We start from the raw sequence: 27669 nt of genomic DNA on the forward strand, positions 1-27669 counted from the left end.
GGTTTGTTTTTTATTTCAAGAAGATGAATCCCATTCTCTCAATGACCCGTAATCCCGTTTCCCCAGGCCACGGGGCTTTGTCGCGATATTAATATCAAATATTCACAATGAGAAGTGTGCGGTTCTCAGACACTGCTGTTGGTGTTGTAGCCCATAAGTCAGGGTTTCCCAAGCTCCAGTCCCACCACCACGCAACGTACCAATTTACATCCCATTCGAGAACAAGTCCTTCCACACTGCACGCGCCCGATGATTGTTAACTACGTCCCACGTGACGCGCTAAGCAATTAACGCTGTCGTCGTCACGTGGGACACGTGCACGCGCACGCTGGGAGCTCAATCTTAATTTTAATCGTCTCTAATTACGCAGACAGCGTTAATTGCTTAGCGAATGCCACATTCCCCATGGTGAGTGTTTCATCTCTCCACAGGACAACTCACTGCTGATCTCCCACAAAGGGGTACTGATTGTATGATTTTAATGACCCTGGAGGGGGCTGTGGGCCGAACTGACTCCCGACCAGCATGAGAACTCGCTCCGTCCTGATAGCGAGTTGCACGATCTGCCCCAGCGCCACGCGGATGGAACGATTTGCGTTGAAAAATGTTCCCATCTTTAAATGGCTGGCCGACTGGCGTATTAAGCCATTTTCTGTTTCCATTTATATTTGTATTGCTGCCGTCCCTGACCCAGAGCCTCTATCGCCCAGATCTGTGATGTCATAATTTCTGTTGACACCTCCACGACAGCACGGAGATGCCGCGATTGCCAGCAGAGCCGTGGCCCCGCATCGCCGCAAGTGCCCGCTCAACTTTGTTAACATCTGCAACTGCTTTGTTGGCCCCTTGTGTATGTTAGAGTGGAGAAAAAAAAGTACAATGCTATCCCACTGATATCACGTATCACCGTTATTATGACGAACGTCCCTCATGATAGCATTACACAAAGACGAATGCTCTTTTGAAATTTCAGAGCGTAAGCCGTGCGTAAAATGCTTTACTTCGCGTTGAAATTAGTCTGTCTAAAACGCCTCAACGTCAAAGTAAAAACTCAACACAATCGTCCATAGCGCTGCCTTAAAAGTGAACGTCTATAGAAGGTGGCATTTCGGGCAATCGCCCTTTCCTCGCAGCACGTAGAGAGGCCGTAGAGGTCAACTTCGATGTTTCAGCACTGTAATTTAACACTTTGATACTTAATCAGAAAACATTGCGACTGAGCTACGGTTCATACACACCGCAGTGGTACGATAATCGCAGCCAATGCGTCAGAACGATTAAAACGAAATAGATTATTCAAACATTATTTGCAATTCTCTTCCGATTGCTATCCCGATGGTGCTATTGGCATCATGTCCATGAGATGAAGTATCCATTGCTATCTCTCACATACGGAGCAGTGCATCCCTTCTTGTTAGAGAAAGGCCCGTGGAAGTGGATGTCACGGAGCTACAAAGGAGAGCGCTTCGTGAGACCTCTGGTTTGCGCAACAGAGGTCAGCACTTACCCATCCACTCTGCCACACGAGTAACATTTGCTTTGACCGACGGCCAAACCAATATTTTACATTCTCAGGAGGTGGCATTTATCATCAGGTGGTGATGATTGCTTGTGTTGCAGTCGAAACGTCGTGAGAATTTTTATTGTTTTATATTTATATTATTTGATTATTTCCCTTCTACGTGACTTTACCGAAAGAACCAAGAGTATGAATCCCTGCAGTCACGAAAGCTTTAAATCAAAATTTAGGTGGCATTTAGTTTAATAATTCGTGCAGAACCAAATGTAGCATCATTGTTCTTTGTGTGTGTGCCATCAATGGTGACAGGGATGAGACCATCAACTCACAAACACTTCAGAACCCGCTTAAATCACGTGCGGCGTTGCCTGGATTCAAACCCCAGGATCTCAGCTTGCGATACCACCTCAGCGCTCTGATCTACAAAAATGGGTAGAAAAAAATTAACCCGTAAAAACAAAGTTTTTCACTATAAATCCTTTATATGCGTGGCGGCTAGAGTCCTCTCGTCCTCTGGCTTGAGATGGCTGCCACCTATGGGTCAGATGATTGCCTGCCACCATTAAGCAATTGGTAATTAAATATAAAAAAAAATCCTAAAAAGTGTAAAATTTTGGAAAAAAAATTTCACGAAAATAAATTGTCACGCACAACGAGTCTGTGTGCAAAATGTCAGCTCGATTGGATCACGGGAAGTTGGTTAAAAAACGACCGAAAGATTTGCACGGTCGTAAGCGCGCAAGCAAGCAAGTGAACTTAATATAAAGGATTTAAAAAAGAAAGGGATTGTAAGAAAAAAATCCACAAAGTAGAAATGATTTGGTTAGAGAGAAAGAGAGAGAGAGAACACCAGCGGGCCATGAAATATGCATGCGCAAGCACAATGATAAATAAGCATTTCGTGCCAGCACGACACTTCCACAGAACTGCAGCAGGCACTCACGCGACGCGTCAACAAACGCGGGCGCGCTCGTCTCTTCTGCGCTGACCCTGGCGGGGAATTGTTTTCAGAGGAGCGATCGCAACGTGCTTCTCATTATCGCGATGGAATCCGACACCCGCCGAGGTCCGCGAGAGATGGGTTCGTGACGCCGAGGGATGCGAATTTCTCGTACGAGACGGAATTCTGAATTTGCGTTTTGGCGACGTCTTGTTATAAAAAAGCCGTTTCAGATGATTTACTTTGCAAGAGCTTGCGATGTTTATTTATGCTCGATAAAGCTTGCTTTAAGTGCACTGTATATCACTGGAAATGTGGATTCTAAAAAACATTCTAGAGCCCTTTAAGACTAACAACGAACGACATGTCTTTCGGCAGGAGTGGCTTTCAGCCAGTACATTTTAAAAGGTGAATGTATTTATGTGCACGTAATCACTTGACTATGACACCTACTGTAATCGCAAGCACACACGACTCTCCATATCACGAGCAGACTGTTTAAGTGTAAAAAAAAAACACATTTAAAAGTTTCAATATTCTGCACAAGATCTCAAGAAATAAATTATGTTCAGCGCAACAATGCATTTCCTGTGAGCGGAGCACAAACTACACCCCCACAATGAAATCAGAACCACACAACAGCATTCTGGGCAGCGAGCGTCATGCGGCAGGCCTTCCGCCACACTGACCGTTAAAAAAAACACACACACAATCGCAATTGTTAGCAGACCGTAATAAGTTGCAGGCCTTGTGTTTTTGTAACAGTTTCGCAAATTGTATTTCACAGCCGCCTGCCAAGCCAACCACCCAACGGGCACTGGGGAAGCGCGGCGATTCGCCAGAATCAGAATCACAATATTTATTGAGACTGTAGGAATCCGATGAGTTGTAAATATCTTTTGCACAGATGTCCAGCAAGGGCGAGTTAGAGCGTTACTTCAACAAACAATAAACGCGATAGAAGTGTAAAGCATAGGAAAGGTAAGCGAATTGCGATATTTTTTTTTACAAATAAAATAAAACTTTTTTTATTTTACCAGATAAATCCCACTGAGCTATTAGCTTATTTTTTTTAGAAACGACCTGGCCACAAATGATAGCTCAACGAAGTGGTCTATCATGTGAAAATGTATCGCAGCCAAATACTCTGAACGCATGTTTAAAAATGTGGAGGGAAAAGCGATTCGCCGAACGAAAACCAGCGGACGTTCTCGGCGGAGTTGGCCCAAAGGAGGCTCTGGGGACAGCTTCGTCGCGGTGGCCTTCCCGTGGGCTGGCGCTGCTCCACATTCCCTTCGTCTGGACGACACCTGCGGACGGGACGACGCAGGGACACGCGGTCTCACGCTCCGGATCGCGTTGGGGCCCGAAGCGTCGGCGCGCAGCGTCGAGGGCGCTTCCTTTCTCACCGGATATTTGTTTTGTGTCATCGGTCGACTGGAGCAGAGGCACAGCCACGGCGAGAGGGTGTTACTGGATGTGGTGTGTCGGTTGCGGAAATATCTCCAGGGTTGACAAACCCGACAAGGCCCGGCTGCAATTGGCGAACACCTTCACGGAAGCTCCTGCATTGAGGCATAAGATCAGCTGCCGAGATTCAACACCCTTCTTCCCAAGGGAAATGCGACTCATCATTGTTATGGTGAGACGACTCATCTTTACCTTTTCACATATTAGTTGTCCTTATAATTGCCACTTCCCCATGCAGGTCTTAACACCGGAATCAAACTGAGGCCTCCTCGTGTGAACGGTGTCACAGGATCCTAAAAACTTTTGCAGCAGATGGAACACATTTGTAACTCTGCAAAAATCACCGCCGATTATGGGAATTACTTGCGAAAATAACTTTAATTTGATGATGATTAGCAACGTAACGTGCCTGGAGAGGACCGTTATCAATGGGTGCACGTTTACTCGCGATGGCATTTGAATCGTAATGACGATGGAACAAAAGCTAAAAATTCCACGAACGAATGATCATGGAGATGTGTATGCTGGGAATTACAATGAGATACGGAGGGAGGAATGCGTGGTCCGTGGGAATAAACATATACAGAAGAACCCCTCTTTAGGACCGCCCCTGTTAACGACGAATCGCTTAACGACGGGCCTCCATAGAGCCCAATGTGCTCGCTTGCCAACCATTCCCCATTTTAACGACAGTCTGTTGTAGGTACAATATATTTAAATTGATGCATTGATTAACCATGTCTCTTTTAATATTATGTGTTAAAACAAGGCGTAGCCATGGAGTCTACATTGGGGGGGACCAAATCTTCCAGGGGGTCTGGGGATCCCCCCCCCCCATAAAAAAATCTAAATCAAAATTGAAAAACTAATTTCCTGCCTAAAATATGAAAAAATTCACTAACATATGGGATAGACTTTTTATTTATTTTTAACAATAGTGTCTAATAGTGTATTGTATTACATTGCTCTGTTTTTTTTCTTTTTTTCCTTTTCTTGTTTCAATGTATGTAATGGCAGAGATTATGGATTAATAAAGTACGACCATAACCACAATCATATAAACAGAAATCTATTTTATGGGATGTGCCCCCCCCAATATCTATTATAATTACGGCCTTGGTTAAAAATGTTGTTAGTATCCATTGTTTAAATATGAAGTACGTTTTTTGGGTGAGAAGAGTAACTTTCGACGCTATCGGAATGAATTAAGCCGGTTTTCGTGGAACCAATCATCGTCGTTAAGAGGGGTTCTACTGTACTAGAAACCTCTGATTTAGAAAAACACGTGAGGGGGGGGGGGTTGCCAGCCAAAGGGGGGGGGGGTGGTGGGGGATCATGCACGAGAGGACAACCACCGTGGAAATTGAGCAATTATATATTTATTTATCATGATTCTTGCATCGCCCAGACTTTCAGGAGGGTTCCTGCCAAGTTAATTTTTTTCAGTAGGGGGCAATGTTTCATTCGTGTAATCCCAATGGATTCATTCGCAGGTATTTATTTCAGCACTGGGATGTCTTGGCCATTACCAGTTATGTCGTGCGTCTGTTTTCTAACCCGTTGGAGGACACTGGAAAATCCAAAGGAATCCCGTGCGGAACAAGGGGAGAACATAAGAACGCCACACAGAAAGGCGCCCAAGTCGGGATTTGAACCCAGGTCCTCCTTAGCTGTGCGGTACAAGTGCAGGGATAGTGCAGAGAGAGAGGCAGGGTGCGTGGTGGGGAGACAGCGCGAGTGCAGGGACAGCGCGTTGTCACGAGGGATCATTACAGAAGGGAACCATCGGGGAAGATCGGGATCGGCCGAGACGATTCCAGAAAGGGGGCGTGGCCGGGGGGCGGGGCGAGGCCACGCGGAGGGGGGGGGGTATATAAGGCGGTGGGCGAGGGGGCTCGGGGCTGTCGTGGGATCGGGGTCGACTGTCTCCACGCCTTCGCTGTCTTTGCGTCGTCGCTACTTGCGAGTTTTCCTAGCCCAAGTGTCTGTTTGTTATTCCTAGCCCGAGTATCTGTAGGACGCGAGACCCAAGTTATCCGCGCGACGTGCCTTAATAAATAAATAACGACGACTACAGAAGTTGTCCGGGAGTCATTACACAAGTGTTGCACAATTGCACCACTGCCGCCCAAAACGACGAGTTCACGTACAGGCGCAATTGATGGCGACGGCTTGGGAAGACCTCCATTCAGCAGTGGATAGACCATGGCTGATTAAGATGATGATGATGATGTCCAGGTGCGCTGTGCAGGCGCGTGTCTGCCGTGTTCATCACGCACGGAGGGTGTTTGTTCGCGGCGTGGTGGTCACACAACGGGAGAGGCGCGACTTGAAATTCTGCACAATTATAACCGGCAGGCTCGCCCAGCAACGGTACTCCTAGAGACCTGCAGAGACACTCTTTAGTCTGGCAGCGTTGCTCCAGAGGCCCGCAGAGTCGCTGTGCAATAGCCCTTGCAGGTGCAGACGCAGCTGTGGTTTTGAAGTCGATGATGCTATTCTGCGCTCTCATGGCCCAGGCCAGCAGACCGCAAGTGTCCAAGAACTCACAAACAAAAAGCTGGCTGCAGGTTTTTTTTTATTTGGGAGCAATGTCTTTGGGTTCAGTTTGGTTGTTCCACTGCACTGTTATGAAAGCATTAGAGGCACATATATACACAGAGATCCCCCGTATAGTCTCGTGGGGCAAGTGCTGTTAGCGAGCACCTATGAAGGCCGGAACGGTACACGAAGGGGTGGGTGACCAGCACCACGTCTACCACACACACATACACACACACACATACACACACATACACACATGCATACACACACACACATACACACATGCATACACACATACACACATGCATACACACACACACCGACTGGAGAAGTTTCCCATTGCATTTGTTGCCGACGCAGCACTTTCAATATTGGCTCCTATGCAAGAATGTTCCATTTAATTGTGGTGTGACACTCGGAGGGCCTAAACCAGTGCAAAAACTAAAATGTTGAACGTGTATCCCACCCTACCCCCCACCTAAAAAAAATCTGCTTAGAAGTCCGCACGTGCATTTATTAATGTCAGCACTGCTACAATATTGCCAAAGTTAAAGTCACGAAGAAAAATTATTGTTTTTTTATTTACACGAACCGAGCTGTACTTCACTGGTCCAACAAATACATTTCTGTCCGGATTGTAAAATAAAAATAAACAACAACAACAGCCAAAACACGGCCGTGTTGTAATAGTTCAGCGGATTGTGCAATCGCCATGAATTAAGAAAAGACACAAAGGGAGCGGGCTCCATCACAACGCTAAGCGCCGCGAACCCCACCACGCCCGCTCTGTCATCACGCAACTCAAACAGAGATCCTCGCCGTGCACACAAACAGCCGGTGGGATTTGGGGGGGGGGGCCTGGAACGTTTAAGTTCGGCAAGGCGCAGCCAGCGAGCGGACACGCGCTTGCCGGAGTCTGTTTTGTTGTGTTCCACCTTCTGAGCAGATCGGTGGGATTGGAAGGCGGTGGGGTTTTTGGTGGGGAACTAAAAAAAAAACCAGAGGCGGCGACCCCGTCCGCACTCCACCACCGGGGCGATCGTCTACGAGCCGCTCATCTGAAGCCGATTACGGGCGCGGCACCGTGGCGGGGGGGGAGGCCGATCGAGTTACCCGCACAGGGAAGGGGGCTCATTAGTGGGCGAGACCCGCCGCCTTTCAAATGCGCCCATCTCCTTCCTTCCCCGCGACGCGTACGGTCAATTTCAAAGCTTGTTTCGGGAGGTTGAGATTCGTCAACTCGCGGCGTGCCCCAAGATTGACTGCTTCGACCGAGACGCCGCGACGGACGCGTTTCTGTGTTAAAATTCCGAAAGAGTTTTTATTTTTTTTATGGGGGTGGGGGGGCGGTGTGCACAACAACAACAACAACAACGTTCTGTGTGACAATGAAAAGTCTGCGGCGTGAGAGCGAGCGAGCGAGAGGAGCGACGGGTGGCCGTGCGATCGTGCCCGGCCGTGGCAGTCGCCTTGGTTTTGCCGGGACGGAGCGTCGTGGCATCACCCAAGTATAGCCTGAACAGACTGTTGGGGCAAGTGCTGTTAACGAGTAGCACCCTATGAAGCCCGGCACTGTGACACACGAGGGAGGGAGGTGGGGGGCAATTCCACGCTTGGCCACCTTGGTCACCCCAGTGGTGATGTTTAACACACGGCGCTAGGCAATCAATTGAGGCCGAGTCGACCTAGGGGAGGCCCAGGACCGGTTGACATAATCGCCACTTGAGTTGGCCGTGAGCTGGAATCGAACTCGGGTCGCCCGGTTCGTAGCGCAGCTCCAAAACGAGCGGTGTGCCCTCGCACGCAAGCCGCAGAGCGCTCGGTGTTGGCGGGAGGGGGGGGGTAATGGTTTCTTTGGGAAAGTGAAAATCGAGCCTGATGGAAGTGAATATTACAACGGGGTGACGGTGGGGGGGGGGGGGAGACCAAAAATAACCACCATAATTCATCACGACAATAGTCCAGGCGCATGTCAAGGAAACGAGAGCTTTAACCGGATAATCTTTACTCTGCATGCGACGCAAAGGGACATGAAATGCCGATGCATTCAGTGCATACATCGGGCAGAATTTTTTTCGTGTACGTTACGGGCTGCAAATACTCTGGGCTGAGGACTCCCCGGATTTTTTTTGTTAACGCTCGCGTGGGCCCCGGCTTCATCCGCTGATGTTTCACTGGCGTGCGAGTCGAGCTAAAACCAGCCGATGAGGACGATCTTACATTATCATGCAAATTTTTACTGGGCGGCCCTTTGATTCGTGGGAAAACCTCACCACCATCGCGGTCGCTGCCCACCACTTACATTAACATTGGCTGCTGACATTTGGGCTACGCTCATTTCAAACCTTTATAAACAGTTTACCTTTAGAAGTTAACCCCCTTTTCCTGATGACGAACGCTTGTGTTGCGATCGAAACGTCGAATTTTTTTGGTTTTTTCTTTGAACATATCTCCGTGACTTTACCGAAATACCCAAAGAATCCGAATTTTTAATTTGCATAGTAAATTGTATTTTTTCATTTGCTATACAGCCAGATAATACGACAAATCGCTAACCTTAAACACCCAGTCGTTCATACAAGTTGAAGGCAGTATAGTACTATAGTAATAGAGCAAGTGCAGAATCACTGAACCGGAATTGATAGCTTGAAAGCATTTAGCGCGGGGCCCTTGAAAGTGCGGGCCCGTAGCATCATGTGTAGCTACTTTTGCTACTCTGATAATCCGGCACTGCTTAGAAGTATTATTCACGTGATGGGCAAGGAACCAAACGGGATACATATTCTACTACAACGCGAGGTTTCGCGGCTGTACCGCATGCTGTTCGCTACGATGTCTGACGCGACTGACGGTACGTTCGACGTGCTAGAAGCAACAGACGACGGACGTCATGCCCAATCATGAAATATCGGAGAATGAAATATCGCAATGGCAACGGCTGGCCATATATATACTGCATGTGGGATATTAAGCACAGTTATGTGTCGAGGTGTTTCGATGGGAAATTTTCAAGGCAACATGGACTCTCTTTGAGGAAGTGCAATTCCATCACAATGTAATAGTTTCCAAAGATGCGCGTATTGACGATAAGCTTGACTACGGACACTACATTTATTAGTTTTTTTTTTTAAATCACCAGCTGGAGCCAGTGCTGGAATATTGTTTAAGGAACGTATGTCCTGCCAAGACGCATCATGCTTGCTTGCCAATGCGCATGCAAGGTTCTTTTTTTTTCTGCTGCCGCATCACTCGTGGCTTTTCATCGCGAATGCGAACAGATATCACATCCACAACACCGCACTCCTGTGCAGGTCTCTTGCGGTTGTGTTGCGGGGATTTACGGGTGGTGCATCTGCCGGTCATCTCGGTCAGTCAAACACATGGCACCCGGGTGATCTCCTGCCGGTTAGCTATGGAAAGTTCGCGTGCCTTCGAGGTACACCTAGCCTGGCACGAGCGCAGCGGTGACGTCACCGCCACTTAAATGGTAAGCGGCGGTTGTTGCTGTCGAGCTCTCCGATGTGGTGTTTATTTTTTGGTGGGGGGGGGGGGGGCACCACGTGCTGTTCAGCACGATGCCAGACGTCCAGAGTCAGTTGCTGAGGAAGCCCCCATCCAGTACGTGGAGCGAAACGTCTGACAAGCCGACCCCGCCACTCGGTACAATCAGAGACCGCAGAGCTGCACGTAAAATATCGCCATCGTCAGGGCGGTGGCAACTGCAGAACGAACGGCGGCAACATAAACCGAAAGCGGAGCGAGGATTGTGTTCCTCGTTGCCGTCAATGAATTAACGCGGCGATGTTTTGAGATGTAACTTGTGGGTGCCTCTAAAAGCAAAAGAACTCGCACGAGAGCCCGGACCACGAGACATCGTCACAAGCCCCAGCTAACGTGCACCTCCCCCGCCCTGCCTTGTCCACACTCCACCAACCCCGCAAACGGAGCAGCCCAGGTGTGTGCATCTGCAACTCCCTCCCACGAGGCGTTTCGAACTTCATTTCTAAATCACGTCCACAGAATGATGAACACGATCAATGTCCGCGCTGCAGAATTACGAGGCCTCGGTCGGGTTCCGTGTCCGCATCATTGCCTTTGTTGATTGCGACAGTCACAGTTGTGTAATCCAATGTCTTTTGTTGTTGTTGTTGTTGCTGCTGATATACTGTTTCAACGAGGTGTCAGCAAACGCAACGGCAAACACTTCTCCGTCAGCGGTCGTGCACAGTACCCTCTGGTTGTAAGCAAAACAAAACAAAAAACATTTTACGACTCGCATGCCATCCTTCAGATGGGTCCCATTAGATACGACCCGGGGAAAGTCGGACGCTATGATTTTTGTGCGCGGAGCGTGGTGGTGGTGGTGGAGATTACTGGGCCCTGCCTGCCCGGGGTTGGGAACGGGACGGGCTGTTAGCGAGCCGCCCCTCGGTTCAGGCCGTTAAAACACGGCACCGGGAGGGCTTTGACGTCTTATTTGATGGAGCCCAGCTGTTGGCTCGCGGTTTGTGGCGACGATGATTTGTGAAAGGAGACAGCCCATTGGCGTTCGCTTACACGAGGTCATTACAGTGCATTATGGGACAACGGTGTCAGATTTACGATTTGCCGATGTTGACATTTGAAGAGGACCCAGAGTGGACAAACAACCACGTTATAACTCGCGTCTTTAATGTTAAAAGTAATTGGAACTGCATTGAACGTTTATCTTTAGAACGGGATGAATAAAAAGTAATATGATTAATGAATCTGTAGTCATATAAAATTTAAAAAAATTTAAACCTCTCAATTGAAATTGCATAATTGCGTGCAATTATATTTTCAAGAGCGACAAAGACACTGGCGTTTCCAAGAGAGACACTAACCAGCAACCCTGCTTCAAATGGAGGGGATAATTGGCGCTAATAGCGAGGTCAGACAGCAGGGCAAGGCTTAGGTGGATCCGCTGCTGTTGTCTGGTGTCGACCCAAGTTGCGTGTGTTTGGCTGTTGAATAAAAGATATACCTTGGACGTTTCCAAATTTAAAAGGCACTTGATTAAAACCATCCACGGCCTTACACGCCAGAGTGCTAATCTCCAGAGACCACCGTTCTAAACTATTTACGATCTGGCTAAATCTCAAAAGGGATTTAAAAAAGTTTGAGTTTGCACAGCCGACGGACAGATATATACTGTACGTGTGTAGTCCAATCAGTTTCAAAGACTGCAAATATTATCAGAGCATGTTTGCATGTTCACCACAAGTACCCATGTGTGGTCAATGCACACTTCATTCCTTGCACAAGGTATCGATTTAGTAGTTGAACATCTTAACACAACTTGTTTTATTGCCAGAGAGGGTCAAAGTTATTATTATTTTTCAACTGTACTTGCGAGTGATTAGGTCAAGTTGGAGTTTCAAAAGCAACAAAAAAACCGCCCGGTGTCGTTGCGAATGAAATTTGCGGCACAGGGTATACGACTGTCGATTTGCCGCGGCTCCGTCTCTGCATGCGATGTCTTGTTGAGTTGATGAAATGAACCTCACGGTGGGACCCCGAGGTCCCATAAGCCCCTGGCTCTCGCATAAACTGCGTCGCGACGTCATTTCATGTCTGTTGAAGGCGAACGACACGGCCATCTATTCCTCTCGACGAGCTCTACAGGATGCGCTAATCAAAGTTTCAAAGTTTTGTTTCTTCTGCGCTTTCGTCCTCGCTGCTGCGCTTGGACACGACACGACAACAGAACGATCCGCGCCAAGGCGGGTCGCGGCGTTTATGTGCGCGGTGGGACGGAGTCGCCAAAAAAATGAATTAATTGCGATTTTGACTTGCGTTTATTCGGGACCCCGGGGTCCGGGTCCCGCCATAAGGTTCATTAATGAGGAATCGGAAGGAGTGGGAATGGCAGGTGGGGCCTGCGAGGCGGCACACGGAACTTCGCGAGGCATGCCACGCACACTCTCGTCTCAACGACGACGGTGGCACCTTAACGAGAATTCATTGGGGCCTCCTCTCCCGTGGTAAAAAAACTAAAAAAGCTATGATGCATCGTCGCATTGGGTGCCAGAAGGCCACGGCAAAAAAAGTGTATCGCTTACAGCCAACCAAGGACAAAGATCCCCCGTACCTTTCCACGGAGGGGCTCTTCCATTCTGAACGAGTTTCAGCTTTGAACGTCATTGTTGCAGATAATTATAGCGCATACCAGAGATTGGGGGGGGGGGGGGAGACTGGCAGGGGGCAAATTCCCGAATGCCTCCCTTTTTTCCCCACCTCACCAGCTTTGTTCTTATTTTGAAATTCATCCCCACTCTCCCTCCCCTCCCGTCTCCCAGCACCCTCTGTCAGCCAACGTGCCCTTAGTAAGCTCAAACTTAAAGTAATGTTCGTGAGAGAAAAAAACACCACCACAACATCACTGAAGAATTGGGTGATGTGAACGGTCGTTAGCTTGACGATGGCATCTGCTCAAGTCTTTTTTACGCTGGAACCTCCGAGTCGATTGTCTGCACTGCTCATGCGACGGCCTTGCCAAACAATGGGACGCGGTTTTGACGAAGTATTATTTTTCGCCCATTAGTAAGGTTTGTCACGTGAACTAAATGTGCCAATTCGTTACTATCTCAGCACACCGGAGTGTAGGGAGAGTCAACCCACAATATTGACAATTCGAGTGCGTTTCGCTGGTGATTACAACCAGCTTCATCGGGCGATAGCTGGCAAACATCTTCATTATTTTCAGCAGCAGCAGATCGGTCCTCAGATCAGCCATGTTTTTCAATCCACTGCTAGACTAGGGCCTTAAGGAGCCGTCCATAAATGACGTAACGCTATTTTGGACGATTTCTGACCCCCCCCCCGCCCCCCTTCGTCACACGATGTCACAAAAAGTCAGACCCCCCCCCTCAAATATGACATCACATTTCTCAACCCCCCCCTCGCCACACATCGTCACAAATGTCTGACCCCCCCCCCCCTAGGTGTGTGACGTCATTTATGGACGGCCCCTAACCACACCGTGTGGTATTTATATTCTTGGTTCTTTCGGTAAAGTCACGTAGAAGGGAAACAATAACATTGTTGCAATCGAAACACTCGTGACAATTTTATTGTTTTATATTTTTGTTATTTTATTGTTTCCCTTCTACGTGACTTTACCGAAAGAACCAAGAATATGAATCCCTGCAAGTCACGAAAGATTTAAATCAAAATTCACACCGTGTGGGTTCATGCGTGGGTTATATGACCATACTTCCCCAAGTTGGTCAGTGCACGTTGGTGAAGGTGAGGAGCAGAGTAGAGCCCAATAAGACCAATAAGGGATTTTGCTGCACTGCGTTTGTTGTTGTTGCTGCTGACAATGGGAAGGTGGGGGTATGACACAGCACACACATGGTATGTTCTCTCAGCTCCCCACATCAACAAGCAATGGGAGCTCTCTTCTCCTGGCAAGGGATTGTGGGTCAGGATTAACAAACGAGAGGGGTGGAGCTTCTTTTAATGTGTCCTAAGAACGCGGCTCCTTCCGTCTCGGCTAACCATTCCGCTTGGTCATTTACGACAGCCAGGCTTGAAAGGGTCCCAACTTACAACACCCGCCAGGGAGCGTGCCAGCTTTTAAAATGTTCACAGAATGGCCAAAGCTCTGTTTTGAAAAGCAGCATTTTATATTTCCAAAGTTTTAATTAATTCACATATGGCCACGGGACAGAGCCAAAGAGAAACTTTAAATAACGATAAATAATAATAATAATAAAACGCCGGCATCGAATCCTGCGAGATCACGCTGCGTTACACTCTCACTGAATATTTACGCTCGCGTAATCGACCGCAGTAATGCATTAACGCTCCACAACAAAACTTGGCCAGTGGCCTAATATAAACAAATACCCCCGCTCACCTCTCGCACCACAACAGTAATCGTATTCGCAAGCAACGGGGGAGGCTAAATACAATTACGAGAACGGCAGATGGCAGGTACCGGTGTGAGCCGATGCGCGCGTTCACTCATCGGCATTCACCGCGCGACACAAACGCCTTCCCCGCTGTAGATTTTTTTTCTTCTTCTTGTTTTATATCCCGGCGCTTTGGAAGGAGGATCCACGCCGAAGGAATGCAACCGTGGCCTCGGCACATCCGTCCCGGTGCGCGCGTCCTGTGCGCGCGGGTGCTTTTGTGTGTATGTGTGTGCAGCCTAGGCCCTGTCCCTCATCAATTCTATTTATTAGCGCGCTCGCCTCCTTTCTGCAAATGAGCGGTTGTCCTCTCAGCCATAACCTTGACGCCCACGCGGAATTTCAATGCAATCATTTACATGGCTGAGCGATGGAGGGGCGGAGGGAGAGGGAATATTGTTGTTGTTGTTGTTGTCGGTGTTTGTCCCTGCAGCTTCTCTCGCTCTGGTCCGTGAAAAAATATGAAAGATAGATTTTTTTTTATATATACAGCGCCGTAAAACGCGTTTTGGCTGACCTTTCCAGAGACGTTTAACGCCATCAGGGAAATCAGGGTTATGATTGTAGATGCTCAAAGCATTTTTTATTTATTAAAAATGCTGCAAACATGTAATGAATGCAGTGAATAATATTACAAGATCCGTCTCGGTTTGCGTAGATTACGTGTGGTACATTGAAAGCCACGGGGACACGCCACGCGTTGCTCATTGAGACGGTGACATTTGCGAAGTGATTAAAATCAGAAGTCGGCCTCAATTCTGAGGGGCGTTGAGGACAAACCCGAGAAGGAGTCATTCGAGAGGCGTTGAAGGTCGTCCCTGAACGCTCCCCCACCTCGCACGTGGACGAGACTGTCCATGGCAACTCATGGCCGCACACTCTTCACTCGGACCGGAATGACCACCACATTTCTCTACACTCTCCTAGCAATACACATTTTTGCCCCATCCTCCAATCTTTGATATTTTGTCGACTTACACCCCCCCCCAACCCGCGCCACTTTGTGATGTCCAGCACTGACTGAATGTATACACGTGAATCAACGTACAGCGTTTGTCCACCCACCGATATACGAAGGCATCCCCCGCACCCTTATCAGTCATCGCGGATGTTCGACCACAATATTTCACCACGTTGGTCAGCGCGTGGTTTGGCAAAGGCATGGAGCGGGCACCTGACTGGTTCAGACATCACCTCTCCGTCGCAGTGGCCGGGAATGAACACTCAAGTCACGAGGTTCATAGCACAGCGCACGGGCCACTGCTGTGCCGCCAGTCCCACCAGTAACCGACCGTATAAACCGCTCTTCCTTCGAACGTCGACGGTTCTTTGTGGCCCCCGGCAGAGACGCATGCGCTCGATGTCCGCTGCGGAGAGGCGCGTGGACTCCGCGCGGATTTCCGCGCCGCGCGCCCTCCCGCTGCTGCGAGCGCCGCGCGCTTTCGGAACGGCGAGGGGGGCCCCCCCACGGGAATCCGCGTGCGTCCGCTCCGCGCCGGTGAAAAACGACGAGCGGACCTCGACAACGCCGCGCTCCACGCCCAAACAATGCCCGCGCGAAGCGTCGTAAAATGAGGTGGGTAACCCAGAAGTAACCACCAGGGCCGCCCGCAGACAGATAACCACGATGGATGATCACTCATGAGAGTCATCGCTGCTGCCATAAACATAACGATTCCTGCACACCGCGGCAGGGCCGGTGGGGTTCATGTAACATAAAACAGACAAAGACCCACCCCCCCCCCCGTCCCCATGCAGCCTTTAACAGGCTTTTGGGGAAATTGTTGTTAACGAGCACCTATGAATAGTGCATGCAGTGCTCCAACCCAACGATACGTAGCTACTTTTTGATGAAGTCTCTGCAACCAATATAGTTTAGGTCAAAACCCCCTAATTGATTGGTGCGTCGACCAATGAGTTACTCGGCTGCTTGCTCGGAAACACCGAGTGCTTGCGATGCGTTGCACAGCAAAGACAAAGATCCCCCGTATAGCCTGCACAGACTTTTTGGGGCAAGTGCTGTTAGCGAGGGGGTGGTGTAGCCAGAACCATGCTGCCTTTGTATCCCCAGCGCTGATAACACACCGCACCAGGTACTAATTTTTAAGGCGTTGTCGACCTAGGGGAGGCCCAGGACCGGTTCAAATATTCGCCACGTGTTATTTATTGGTCGTAAGCGAGAATTTAATTCAGATCGCCGGGTTCGTAGCACAATGCGCTAACCACTGCACCACCGCTCCCACACACACTCAACATACGCGTCGTCCGGTACAATTGCACGACGTCTATTTATCGGTATCGCTTCCGTCCAAGGTGAACTATAACAATAACACTGCTTTTAAATCGTAAAACTGGAACTACCCATAATTGACATTGTTATCTTGTTACCCATCGTTTCCCATGTCTCTGTGCTCACCAGAATTAATATCGCTTCTGCCTTGCGTGGAAACATTACAGTCGGACTTGCTCCAAAGTGTGCATTACAGACATAAGTTGTGACATTCATACGGTCACACTCAATTCGCAAAACACACACCTCTATAGCCGTGGCTGTTCCCAGTACACGCAGAGATCGTGGCTATTCTATTCTCGCGAATGCCGATATGTTCAGGAGCTAAATGCCAATGTCGAGGTCCGCTAGCCACGAGAGAGCTTCAGCAGATCGTGGCTGAGAGAGAGAGAGAGAGATAGTGGGACTGGACTTGTGCAGATACAAACTTGGCTGTGGAGAATTTCACCGGGCGGAGCTCTCATCAGCACGCCCCATTCCATGGCCAACAGATGCGCTAAACGGTTCAACATTTCACTCGGACGAAACAGCACCGAATCAAGTGGTCCGAGAGGTTTTTTTTGTTTAAAGAACAGAAAACAGACCCGAGACGAATCAGAGCGACCCCGAGCCACAGCGCCTGCAGTATTAACAAATCGTCCTCTTAAGTTATAAAGCCACACCATTTGGCTCATTTGCCCTGAATTATTGTTGACAGCGTCCTTCCCCCACCTGGGTACAGTCGAGAAAGTCAAAAATCCAACGGGCAACGCCGAAGCTAAAAATCACGAGGCTCCAATTACAGGGGCCGAGTCTGAGGTCACAGCTCAAGGGGTCAATCGCGGACCCACGTGGCCACACTCAGCACTTCCCGATTGCCCAACGCGGCCACTGCGCGCGATTCGCAATTGGAGGTCCATCAATGAAACGGTGTTCTATTATTGATAAGTGGAAACTAATAACGGTCAATATATTGGTTGTGTGTTTTTTTTATTGAATAGCCCAGCAAAATTGCCAAACTCTCTTCACGGAAATAGCGGAATGCTGTGGCTCACGTCCCTAGCCGAGAAAGTAAAATGAATTAGGTTTTCTCTGTTTTCTAAAGCAGGTGAAAGCTGACCTGGGAGACTGAATCACACGGAGCTGATCAAGTATTCCCGAGAAGAGCTCTCGCAAAATCGAGTCTTGAGACTCGGTGGGCCATTGCTAGGCAACAAAGAATCGTAATTTTAAATTCGCATAAACATCTAATAAATACAAAAAAGGGGTACACTCTGCTGTTGCAAAACAACACGTTCACGCCATTCCATTCTACGTTGTCCCACGAAGTCTCGAATTCACGTAGAATCAAAGTGCGTCGAATCATTAGCCAATCCATTTAACTCGGTAGGTTAGCGATTCACACGAACGACTCCAAATGCACACGGCCAATGTGCTAATTAGAAATGATCTAATTACTCGGGCTGCATTCAAGGGGACTGACCACCAACCACCCTTTCTCTGCACGCCCCTTTTGAAGTGAAGACGACTTCAGATCCGAACGCGATCAAAATAAAACCTACCCTGTGTGGAATTACTTAACGGGTGTTAAGATTTTACATTTCGATGTAAAGCTTTCGTGACTGCAAGGGATTCATCTTCTTGGTTCTTTCGGTAAAGTCACGTAGAAGGGAAATAATAAATAATGAAAATAAAACATAATAAAATACAATTCTCACGACGTTTCGGCCACAACGCAAGCAGCCGTCCCTCAGGTGAAGAACAGGTCTGTCGGAAAGACAGCGTAGGTTCATTCAGACGCTGTCTTGCCGACAGCCCTGTTCTTCACCTGAGGACGGCTGCTTGCGTTGTGGCCGAAACGTCGTGAGAATTGTATTTTATTATACTTTATTTTTATCATTTTATTATTTCCCTTCTACGTGACTTTACCGAAAGAACCAAGAAGAAGGGTATTAAGATGTTCAAACGCCAATAATAGATACCTTTTACTCGTGTCCGGGATGAAGAGTCAAGCCTCAAGTCAGCGTGGACAACCAGTAGCCCCCTCCTGGCTTGGCCACGCGAGTCGTATCAGAGAGTCAGAGGTAGCGAGTGTTAGCGAGTGATGGTGTGTGTGTTAGCGATGGTAGGTCGGTGGTCACCACCCTATGTTAAGAGTACCCCTGTGTTGATAATAAATACTGTTGCCTCCCAAGTTCCCGTGTGCGCCCGAAGTGAACCCATTACACAAGGAATCAAGTGCTGCGTTAACCACACGTACTTGTGGTGAACATGCAGACAAACACGCTCTGATAAGGCCGTCTCCGGTGTAGGTAAATTTGTTTTGAAAACAACACACATATAATAATTATCAGATCATGTTTGTTTGCATGTTCACCACAAGTACGTGTGGTTAACGCAGACTTGATTCATTGCAAAAGGTTTTTATTTGGCGTTTGAACATCCTAACACCTCCTGTTGTATTGACGAAGAGGGTAACACCTATTACACTGGTCAACAAAAAAAAAATTCTGGCCTGGACTTTTGCAGCTGTTCTAGACTAATTTCAGGGTGCTGATTGCATGACATCTCATTTTATGCTATCGGCCTACCCCATTTTCATTGATTTTACCCGAAATTAACTCTGTCACTTATGATTGCAAGTTGTTGCGAGTCAGTGACTGCTTTAGTGTTAAAATATGGTGCTATATTTTTAGGATAGTGTGTTTATAATATCATTTTATGTAGATATCCACATTTATTCAATATTTTTCTTCTGCAGTTTTAATTGAAAATGCAATATTTAATATCTCAAAAACCTGTTGTGATAGACAAAAACTGATGCCAGATTTGCAATCAGCACCCCAAAATTACATTAAAACCGTTGGAATACCTTATGCCAGAAAAGGTGTGTTGACCAGTGTTATTATTGTTCAAAATGTATCGAGTTACCCAACGCCATTTTCCACGTGGCGAACGGTAAAATATAGGAAATGTTCCCGACAATGTCTCCTCTCTCGCGAACGGTAAAGCGGTCGAAGGCTGTCCCGGTGACCACAATGCAGCGCCCACGACAAGTGGGATGCATGTTATAGACACGCTCAGACGCAACTCTGCAGACAACGGGGCAGCGAGTGTGACCGATGGTGTCATCACAGCCCCAGTTGCCAAAGGAAGGCTTTTAACAAAACAAAAAACACACGTGTACAAATTTGCGACAAGCTTCACGAACGCATTTATTCTCAATTCGCCACATTCCGCACCGTTACAAAAGAACCACCTTTGCTTACCGCAGCAAAGGACGAGGAATTGGTTATTCATGCCAAACGAGAGCCCGTCAATAGCCTGCAGCAACTCGGCACAGCAGCAGCAGCAGCACGGCATCTCACCACGAGGCAGCCCGTGGGCACAGAGGGGATGCGGTCAGGTTGACGCAGCCAGGTCTATACCAAGGGCTTAAAACTTGCATGGCACAAGGAACCACATAATGCACGTGACGTTGTTGCCACTCAGCCAGGGGACGAAGTAAATACAAGAGAAGTAGAAAGAAATCGATGAGAAAGGCAAGTTTGGGATGCATTTGCCGAGACAGCGCGTGGCAGCACCAGTCCTCCTGGCAAGGGGGAATTCTCGGTGCAACCTCCGGATAGTCCAACGCCAGAGATTAACCAGTTGGACCGTCGTGCTGCCAATTCATCTTGTCCCGGAAATGCTCATCCGCACTCGACGCGAAGGCTGACTTTGTCCAAGGGAGACAAACGCGATGTGCACGAGATTGCTCATTCCCTTGGCATAGACACGTGTTGTAATCTCACGCGGAACAGTGCCGAGTGTAGCAAGTACAGCTTCTCAGCGCGCGCGTACACACATGCGACTTTGTGTGTGTGTGTGTGCCCAGATGCGGATGAGTAATAGCAATCGGCGTGCGCATGAGCAGCAATGGCATGTCACGTTCACGGGGCGATCCACTTCGAAACAAGGTGTCAGAGAATCGATGTGTACGGCTCCCCCTACCCAAAGCCAGGGGGATCAAAGTGCACACGGGACAGATGTGGCGGGCTCCGTCCGGGTGAACCGCCCTCACTGCACAAGGAAACCAACGTGAAACACGCTCCACGTGGACACCACGTGGCGAGGCGGTCCACAGCATCACCCGTGCCGTAGCCCTGCCTGGAGGGAGGGACGAGCGGGGTGGGGGGGGTAGAAAAGAGCATTGCTTTGCAGCACCACAGCAGTCAGCGGGCCCAGTAAACACGTGTTCGCTTGCCACACACACAGAATATACATTTTTATATATATATACTGGAGGAATCCGATGAGCTATAAAAAGTATTTTTCACAGATGTCCAGCAGTTCGCTCCCACGCAGGGCAATGCGCTGACATTAGTCGGAACTGTTTACGTTGTTTGTTGGTGGGGAGCGAAGTGAGAGAGAGATATTTCGAAATGTGCAACACGCGCAGCTGCTGTGCTCAGCACCGACTCCGGTTGTGTGCCAGCACTCCTACAGTCAAGCGTGCAACTCACACCCCCCCCCCCGCCTTGTACGAAGTGACGGTTATTTTATATTTTTGCACCGCAGTATATTTTGGCGTCTGACCACATTGCATTCGCCAGTGATCACAGATGGAATCACAGCTGCGAGTCTGTATTCCCATGTTGAATGTTTCAATTACATCACCGAATATAAAGACCCCCACGTCAATGTTATGTTTTGTTATTATTATTTCAAAGCTATTCCCGTAATATTTAGTTTTCGTGCATTTCAAGCTTCGCAACGCGATCGTCATCGATATCCGTGCGCCTTTATTTGTTCACGAACTCGGCGCCAAAGCGATGGCTTTTGAGAGACGTGGCACAAAAGGCGGGGAATTATCAACTCGCAGCCCCTCCCGTCCAAGGCCCGGCGACACGGCACGCAGCCACTAGATGGCCACGGGCGGCAGCTGCACGATCTCTCAGCGCCCACGCAGCTGTCGGGGCGAGGGGGGGGGGGGCCGGAGAGCGCCGAGCGTCTTGCGCGCAACAGCGATGGAAGCGCCCCCCAAAACAAGCGGCTCTCGCTTCTAAAATCTGGGAACTTTGATCGGCGCGCACCAGACACCTGCAGCTGCCGCAGACATAATTGACGAAGACGAGGCAACTGGTGCCAACTCGAAAACACGGGCCGTCCCTTGCCGCCGGAGCTCACGGCTCACCTGCTGGGACGGCTTTCTCATCAAGCGCACACGTGCGTTGTGTGTGCGCGTGGCGCGTGTGCGTTGTGTGTGCGCGTGTGCGTGGCGCGTGTGCGCGTGGCGCGTGGGGCGTGGCGCGTGTGCGCGCGCCCGGAGCTTCACGACCTCGACAAAAGGAAGTGGAAGGAACAGAGAAAGTGGAGAGAGCAATTTAAGTCGTGCGCGCAAAACGATGCCGGGATGGAAATAATCCGATCGGGTTACCAACCTGATTACCAAACGACGCAAACGCCAAATCCAATGCCGTTTTGTGCGTTCCGCGAAACGCAACCGGCAAAGCCACGTTTCATACCGCAGGGCATTAGTAAAATGCATTCGGCATTCGGAACATGTCATGCATTGGGGGGGGGGGGGGGGGGCGGGCGTCTATGCGATATGCCAGCAGCTGGCTGAAGTAAAACAAACAAAACGCGATTCCGGGACACGACTGCATTGCCATCAGTCAGGGTGGAGATGTCGCCGCGAACGTGTGCCGCGTGGTTCCTGTCCACACCTCGTCAACGACACGAGCGAGCGTGACCGTCATCGGCGTCGCACCGCGGTGCCAGGAGGGATGCACGGGTTTGCCGCAAGCGCCGTCGCTTGTTAGACGGATCCATTTTTCAGAGAACCTGCCACCGTGCAGACTGCAACCCCAATCTCCTTCGAGGCGACGCCGCTTTGTATGGCTCTCCGCTCGTCGTGGCGGGGAGGGGGGCAGCGAATATTGCCAAAGTTGTATCGCCACCTTGCTTGTTACGCTAGGTCTCACTGCCAAAATACAGACGCTCAAGCTGCCAAAAACCATCGAGGACAGAATAAATACAATGAATAAGAACTTCCAAGTGCAAGTCTGGCCGCGTTTATATGCGTAAATACAGCAAGCAAGGGCAATTATCTCAAAAATCACGGTGCAGTGTTTGGAAGGCCTGGCTCTCTCTTCCCATATACAATAGCCACAAAAGCTCGTTTTGCGTCAATGCTTTCCTGGCAAAGAGTAAAAAGGTAACCCAACCATTTGCCAAGGTCAATTTATTGGTCAAGTGCTTGAAGACACGTGGGAGTGTATGCATATCCCAGCGGGCTTAGTTGTAAGAGAGACATTGGCATTACTCATCGCATCAACCTCAGTCCGAAAGCAGTAACGCTGCGATGTTTTTTGGAGCAGCTCTATGATTTACGATCAGAAAACTTGGAACCGAGTTTTGGTATTCTCGAATTGGAACCAGGAGATGAGTGTCCGCGCATTCTGGAGCTTTGAGGAGGCGCATTCATCACTTCCCTGTGTCCCCATGCCCCTGCGTCCATGAGCTCAACTACAATGTACTCGTATTCTTAGGTGTTTTCGGTAAAGTCACGTAGGCAAAACATCAAAATTAATAAAAATAATAAAATAAAAATAAAGATCACGACGTTTCGGAGGCAACACAAGTCTCCATCATCAGGTGGGACAGTCACAATGTACTCGTAACTCACTGACTGTGTAGCAAGGTCAACAAAATCAGAGCTGTTGCCCAATATATGCATCACGCGGTGACAACCTCGTGGGAGGGAAATTACACAAAGTGTTTCAATAAATGTATGTGTTTACACATTCTTCCCAGGTCAGTTGTTAATTGGCTATCGGATTCACGACGTTGACAATATAATGGTCGTGTGTGATATACGCCTCCTTTTAAAACATCGGTACACTTTAATGCGTCCCATTAAAATGTATATCCATGAAATTGATTAAATGTTTATATTTTATGATACTTTTTTTTTAAACGAAGATTTATATCAAAAGCATTTACACTCAAATCAACAAACTTACATTTTCTGGACTGCTACGCTCCGAGCGTTGATTAGTTATGACGTGCATTAAAATTCCAAAATACGAGCACGTACAGCCCGACCGATCTTAAGAGGCCCTCGAAATTATCTCGGAGTGGCTGCCGCTGTGCTAATCAAAATCAGAGCCAACCACACACAGCAGGCATCATCCAGCAGCTTCACGAGTCACCGGTGTTGCGGCCCAATTCTGCTAGGCATAAAGCCATCGGTGGCCCGCCGATAATTATTGCGGCTGTGGCCTCTATCGAGCGCCAACAATGCGCGCGAATCGTTCGTTCTTTCGTTTCGTTCATTTCTCGTTCCTGGCGAGGGCCGCGGCCGCATAATGAGTCGGGCGGTCCACAACTCCCTAACCCTGGCGACAGACTCCAGCACTACTGCACATTACTAAACACTACACTATAAAGACAAAGATCCCCAGTATAGCCTGGACAAGCTGTTGGGGGAAGTGCTGTTAGCGAGCACCTATAAAGGCCGGCAAGGCACACAAGGGGGTGGGTGGCCAACACCACGTCCGGCCGCCTTTATTTCCCCAGTGGCGATGTTTACACACCGCGCCAGATACTCATGTGAGGCTGAGTCGATCTAGGGGAGGCCCATGACCGGTTCAGATAAATGTCACCGGTGTTGGCCGTGAGCGGGAATTGAACTCGGGTAGCCAGCTTCGTAGCGCAGCGTGCTAAACCGCTACACTACCGCTCCCCACTACACTATACACTACTATACATTACACTATACACTACTATACACTACTATACATTACACTAAACACTACTATACACTATACACTACTATACACAGACTCTTAGCTCTTCCTGGGGAATTCCCAGGCCAGCCGAGCGATATCGTCCCGCCAGCGTGTCCTGGACTGGCTCCGGGGTCTTATAAAAAAAAGCGGGGTTTCAACAAGGCCCAACTTTCACCATCACCGTCGCTTGCACGACTGCTGGTCGAGTGACCCTCGCGCTCGGCGCGAAAATTGACCCCGAGATGATCTCAAGTCGCTTTGTCGTCCTTCGACCAAATCGTCCACCGCGGCAATCCGAGAGGCAGGAGCGATGCATTTCCGTGGTTTTAAACACTCACTGCCCCCCTCTTCGCCACGGTGTCGCGGGATGAGTGCGAAGCGGACGAACGCGCTGCGTCCCACGAAGCCATCGCTACCTTGCCGCTCTCAAACCCGACGGACGGTGCAAGGGAGCGCAGCACGAAATGGTGGTGAATATCAAACACCCACAAAAAAGGCTTGGGGGGGCTGGGGAGTGTCTGTCTTATTGGGTTCTGCAACGTTGATAATTTCCATCCCGAATCTGAAATGCAGGGCCACGCTCGACCTCACACATTCAACTCAACCGAAGGAAATGTGAATCGTCCCCGATGATAGCGCAGCCTCCAGAAGCGGCTCCTTCTCGTCGCTGGTGACGCCATTTCCTCGCGAGCCAGTGAACAAAATTGAGAGGAGTAATTCTCTCAAAGTATGCATCGGCCATTCGTGCAGATTAAGCCATAATACGCGCACATCGGTCGGTTGGTGCTCACGTTAGTACCTGCTAGAGGAAAAAAAATGATCTGGTGATGCTGCTGCGTTGGCAGTGGTGCACAAGAAAAGTTAACAACGAAAACCTATGCATATTCGTCAATAAAACTATGGCCTTAAAGAAAAATACATATCATAGATGTCGTTTTGGGTAATGGCCATTCTTCATAGCAATATAAACGCAATATTGATGGCGCAGAGATGAAGTTCAGTTACCTGACCACCTGCCATCGTCAACGTAATGGGCTTTTGTTATACTCTCTGAAAAAAAGGCAATCATTGGATGAACATTCAGAACGAGGGCCAAACAATCCACGCGTCAAGATCGTGCTGGAAAAAATTTGCTAAATTCCGGGCTCCGGTTTTCTTTCGAGCTTTGCCAGCAGCAGCTTCAGCAGCAGCCACGTGCAACGCCGTGTTCCGTCACGTGCACAGCGACGAGGGTCCGTGGAAAAGCCGACGACGGCGAGAGCAGCAACCGATTTCCCCGTTGTGGCTTCGACGGCACGAAAGACGAACGAGCATTCCACGACACTCCCGTCAGCGGCGGCGGCGCTGGGTGACTCCCCACTACAGCCACCCTCTCCCGGGAGGCGCACGCGGCGGTGTGGGCAATTGGCCCGGTTGATCCCCCCCATTAGTAATGGACCAGACTCCCCCGTTCATTGAGAGCCAGTGGCAAATTCATATTCTTAGGTTTTTTCGGTAAAGTCACGTAGGTAAAACATTAAAATTAATAAAAGTAAAATAAATAAAAAATCACGACGTTTCGGAGGCAACACAAGCCTCCGTCTTCAGGTGGAACCGTCACAGCCACGACAACTGTATCAAGTAAATGAGAGATTGCAAGAGCTACCACTCCGTTTATATAATGGTTGGAGAGGGGGGAAGGGGCAAGTGCAGCACACTTTTTATTCATATGGTAAGGTGAGGCTTAAGAGGGTGAGCCTTTGTTATGGAGAGGTACGGTTTGTGACTCAACCTGGCCTACCTAACAATAGTGTGAAAGGAGAAACATGGTAAACCTGTAATAGTTGTCTGTCAAATAAGATTGGTCAAATAAGTGTAGTTAAATCTTTTTTGCATGGTTAATCACATCTTTCCAATGATTACTCAGTTTGTAACCATAATCACGGTTGAAATGATCAATCCACACTCTCCAAGCTGGGGCTACGCCGCATTCGTAGCTCAATCCGTGTGCAATGCAGTACGAGGTCAATTCGAAGTTGCAAATGGCCTCGATTGTTCGAAGGAGGCCTAAGCATCACAAGACACCCAATAGTTGCCCTTTGAAATTGTCCAGGGGACTCTGCGCTTACACAAGCCGCCGTGTTTACCCCGTGCTGATAATGAACTCATACATATCAAAGGTATCTTTTGAAGGTGTTTCATGAGCGATTTAGTTCCAGCTTAAACAACAACAAAAACAAGCGACGCATAAATCTTTCACCAAAACATCAAAACCGATTTATTATTTGTTGTATTTTATTCATGTAAATTAAAACGGTAAGTGGAATGTAAAGTTGGCACGGCATGCACGCCAATAATCCAAAATTAATAATTTAGCTTAATATTTAAATGGTGTATATCTCCAGTCGAATACGAATGGCTTCTATCTAACGGTGTTTTTTTTTGTACCTTCATTAAAACGCATGAACGACTTCATATTCACACAGCGAGCCGAGCAGCTGCACTGAAATACGAGCTTCGCGGCGCGCACAGACCAAGCACACGCACACACACACCGCCTTATTATGCTGTTTACCAACAACCTGCCGACACACGACCCTACATTTGGCCAGCGTGAAGCCACTTTATTGCTGACAATTAATGCCACGCTCATGGAGGATCAGAGTTTAAATCCTCCCCCCCCCCTCCTTATTGCAGAGCCATCGCCAGAGCATCTCCATAATAATTAGCAGTCGCGGGATGTGGCGCGCGCGCAAACGGTGACGTGCGTAGCAATTTGATGTTGCACCCGCCGTGAGCAACGCTGCTGACGGGAGTCTATCTCACAGTCACGGCTGTCATAATTCACCGTTCCCCATGAGCGAGCAGGGCCAAAAGACCAAACGTAGAAATCTCGGTGAAGACAAACAGCACTGAAATTCACTCCTCTCCAGCAACGCATCCGACGCATTCAACGCATCCAACTTCAACGCATCCAACTCGTGCAACTTGACCCTTCTGCAGCAACGCATCCCAATCGTGCTTGCGCAGGGTCCTCGGTTCAACGAAGATTTGCAAAAGCGAGGCCCGATACGATACGGCGAATGGGGCGGAATAGACGATGCCCTGAAGGTCTCCGACTTACAGATGCACCGTGTTCGGACCGAGGCTGGATGACGCAACGTTGCGCGCTCGTGTTCAACAACTGCAGGGAATCATTAGACATTGTGCGTATGTCGCTTAAAGGGCTCAGT

At 48.9% G+C, this 27669-nt stretch overlaps 1 long non-coding RNA gene across 1 annotated transcript; it reads left to right on the forward strand.

Moving 5' to 3' along the window:
- Positions 1-3980: 3980 nt before the first annotated feature.
- Positions 3981-18221, forward strand: LOC133346904 (uncharacterized). Its single transcript, XR_009755657.1, has 3 exons — positions 3981-4101; positions 15759-15989; positions 17788-18221. It is a non-coding gene; the product is annotated as an uncharacterized LOC133346904 (long non-coding RNA).
- Positions 18222-27669: the final 9448 nt, after the last annotated feature.

The sequence above is a fragment of the Lethenteron reissneri genome, chromosome 25, assembly GCF_015708825.2.
Source record: "Lethenteron reissneri isolate LAM-NWPU_2019-01 chromosome 25, ASM1570882v1, whole genome shotgun sequence".
Taxonomy (NCBI): Eukaryota; Metazoa; Chordata; class Hyperoartia; order Petromyzontiformes; family Petromyzontidae; genus Lethenteron; species Lethenteron reissneri.